Source organism: Bidens hawaiensis, unplaced genomic scaffold (assembly GCF_021521415.1).
Source record: "Bidens hawaiensis isolate Kalapana, Puna unplaced genomic scaffold, B.hawaiensis_p1.1 tig00048955_1, whole genome shotgun sequence".
In the NCBI taxonomy this organism is placed as follows: domain Eukaryota; kingdom Viridiplantae; phylum Streptophyta; class Magnoliopsida; order Asterales; family Asteraceae; genus Bidens; species Bidens hawaiensis.
Window position 1 is genome coordinate 12548 of NW_027498750.1, and position 3918 is coordinate 16465.

The window sequence follows — 3918 nt, forward strand, 5'->3', positions numbered from 1 at the left end:
GAAATGGTGGATGTCATAATATATACACATACCTTGTCAGTTCATGTATGTTAAATTGAACAACTAGCAGGTGTTCTGTCATTTCAAATGACGGATCTGGTACACATTTTGTGTGTTCCTTCATTTCAACTAGCGGATGTCAGTTTCTCTTATCCGCCAGTTAACTGACGGTTCACAATTCCCAAAGTAGCTTACCCTATATGTCAAAATGCCTTTTGACTGACATCCGACATTTGAAATGACAAGTGCCTACATGATATTTATCATTTCAAATGGCAAGTGTGAATAGTGGTCGTATTGCCATATCTGACCTTTGATTGACAATCCAGTCTCATTTTTCTTTTTACATTTATTGTATATGTTTTTTACCTTTAAGTGACACACATAAAATGTACGAGATCCGTCATTTCAAATGTCGAAACACTTGTTAATTGTCCAACTCACCAGACAAAACTGACAAGGTTTATATATATTCTGACATGCGGAACTCCTATAAACCATTACCACTCTTTCTCTCTCCTAGAAACTATTTATCATTTTTCTATTTTAAAAAAAATGAAACAATAGCTAAATTTAAAAAGAACATAAATAATAATAAAAGAAAAAAAAACTGAAACAAAAACTAAACAAAAAAATTACAACTAAATAAATGGGTTTGATTTGATAAAAGAGATGGTTTTAAAAGGTTGGATGTATTATTCATGGGTTTTTAACCTATACAATTATATATAGATTTATCCTCACAAATTCCTCTTTCAGGAATAATTGGAGACAACCAATCAAATAAACAGTAGAAATGGAATACGTGGATGTGGAGCTCGGAGATGTAAATATCGTTCGTGTAGCCGCCAAAAGACTTCTACAAACCCTGATAGCAACAAAGGATGTTAACCCAAACAAACTGTATCCATCTATACACATGGCTCCTAATAACCTCCGAGATCTCAGCCCATGTTCTTTCCAGCCACGGGTGGTCTCTATTGGACCTCTTCATAGGAACGATGCGAATCTGCAACGATTTGAAGAGGAAAAAGTTTTTTTTGTGAACCATTTAATGTGTCGTCCTGGAATGCCTTCAGCGAAACAGACGATAAGAAAATGTATGAAGAAGGTGGTTTCCAAAATAGATAATATCAGGGGATGTTATCGAGAGATGGAGCCTTATGATGACATTGAACTCGCAACAATGATGGTTATGGATGCTTGTTTCATACTTGAATTCATTTACCTGATGCCAAAAAATTCCGAATACTTAAAAGTGGGAGCACCAAAACATACCTTACGACTTGGTGCTGCTGGAGAACCAAATCCCTTTCTTTGTTCTTAAAGACATATACGGGTGCGTCACTTGTTATTTTAAACATGATCTATCCCTTGCAGAATTTATCCATCCACTTATGGAATATATCAACCTCTTCCAACGAAGCATAGAAGTACCTACAAGCAATAGTAGCTCTAACTTAAATTGCGATCATATGCTTGGCTATTTGTACATCCTTTATCGACCTAGAGGCAGTGGCGGACCCAGGATTTTTTGTCAATGGGGTCCCAATTTTTTCGGTTTACAAAATTTTTCGGGTCGGTCGTTATTCGGGTCGGGTCGAGGCGAGGAACATAATAAAACACGGAACTATGGTGTCATTGGAAGCGAGTAAGTAGAAAGAATCTAAATTACAAACTAGATGAAACATACACTTTTAATTCATACCCGAAAAACATGAACGTAATCTATATATATGGTCTTACATAATTGACCAAAACATGAAAAAATAACTCTAACACAAATAAATGATTAATTATAATATACATACACAAGGTAAATAATAAAAGAATATGCAAAATCCATGTTAACATTATATATGTTGCATGGTGATAATGACTATATGAGAGAAACTAACAAAAAGCACAAATACCCTAACTGAATAAATAAGACTAGGATATTAAAAAAACAACAAAAAAGGAGTATGATGGGGCTTGAACCTACAACCTCTCACAAGTAAAACAAGGGACTTTCCACTGTACCAGTTCAATCTTAATAGTATGGGTTCCAAGTATTAATTTTTATGGGGTCCTTACAAAATTTAATATACCGTCTCTAAGTAATTTTTAAAAAACATCGGTGTCCCGGGACCCCGATCGGACCTATGTGGGTCCGCCCCTGCCTAGAGGTAACATTTTATCAAGTTTTCCACGTTCAACAATCCACTCGGCTTTAGAACTCGAGAAGGTGGGAGTAAACTTTAAGCCGAACCAACATGCAGAATGGCCAATGGCCATGGAAGTGAAACTGTTGAGAAATTGGTCAAAGCACCTTTTGGAATTTATTTAAGCCTACTCTTAGAATGCCGATATTGCGTATCCATGTTTTCACTGAGTTGGTTTTGAGGAACCTCATTGCATACGAGCAGTCAAATGCTGTTTATCCTTACGTCACATCGTATGCGAGGGCCATGGATATGCTAATTGATACTCATGAGGACGTTGCCAAGTTGGTGGCATCAAAAGTCATAGTCAATCATATAGGATCAAATGAAGAGGCTGCCAACATGATAAACAGAATATGCAAAGAAGTTGCCCGAAACATTTCTAATACACTCCACAGTGGGAACAACTGGATAGACATTTCAATGGATACTGGCCCAAAAAGATTGTGAAGTTAAAGCAAACTTATTTCAATAGTCCATGGAGTATCATTGCTCTAATTGCTGGAATTGTCCTTTTTATCCTTACTGTGGTTCAAACCATCTTTACTGTCAAGTCTGCATGAAGCAATAAGCATGAAGACTAAATCTCTCGTACGTTTGTTGTACAAGATGATAAGTTTCAATATTAGCATGTCAAATGGTAACTGATGAGTTAGGTGTGAAATCAACTAGCTAGTTAGTTTACTTTATTAGTATCACAAGTTAGTTCAATTTAGATATTCTATTAAAAACAAACTTCCATCTATCAATTTAGATAATCTTGTGTAAGTTCAAGTTAACAGTGACCTGGCTTACAAGTCTAGGGGTTGTTTTAATATAAACTAGGAATTTGCATATCGTAATTCCTTGTATCTTAATTATCTAAAAATAGTGAATAATAGTTTTATTAATTACCTGATATCTAAAAATCGTCATGTTGTCACTTTTTCTAATACGTCGCATGGTCGATTTTTTTTGGTACGACATTTCAGGTGATTGACAACCTTGATTCTCCATTAGTCGTTTCCTTCTCTACTTCTGGTGACACTGAAAAACCTAAAACACCCCTCCCCTCCGGATGAATAATGGAACTGTCTCTATATATGCCATATATATATATATATATATATATGATTAGGTTCATTTCAGAAGTGATTTTATAGCGAGAAGTGCGAGGAGTGATCTCAACCGTTAGATTATTAATAATGATTGAAACATTATTGCATTTATTGTAATTAATAAAATTTGAAAGACATTAAAATATATAGGAAAATGGTAGTATAGGTAGAAAAAATAATACATTATTTAATTTATCTCATCTATCCTTAAATAAAAGCTCAGAAATTTATGATTTGTAAGTTACAATATTTTTATTTTATTATATGTTAGTGTAAGATTTAAATTTGTTGTATTTTCAACAATAAAAAGTTTTTAATTTATAACATTTAAGCAAAATAGTATCTTCATCATCGATTGCTATTTTGAAATAAAAATAATAATTTGAATATGTGTAAGATAGAAAAAAATTGTGTACGAAAAAACTGAGATTGTGTAGGAAAAGAAATAAGATGTGTATGAGAAGAAAAAAGATGTGTAAGAAAAAATATAAGATGTGTATGAGAAAATTAAACATTTGTAGGGAAAAAAATAAAGATGTGTAGGAAGAAACTAAATATGCGTAGGAAAAATTGAAGATGTGTAGGACCAAAGAAAAAAGTGTATGGCGAAATTGTAG

At 33.7% G+C, this 3918-nt stretch overlaps 1 pseudogene; it reads left to right on the top strand.

Annotated features, from left to right (window-relative positions):
• The first annotated feature begins 796 nt into the window (after positions 1-796).
• LOC143597734 (putative UPF0481 protein At3g02645) lies at positions 797-2767 on the top strand (annotated as a pseudogene).
• The last annotated feature ends 1151 nt before the right edge of the window (positions 2768-3918 follow it).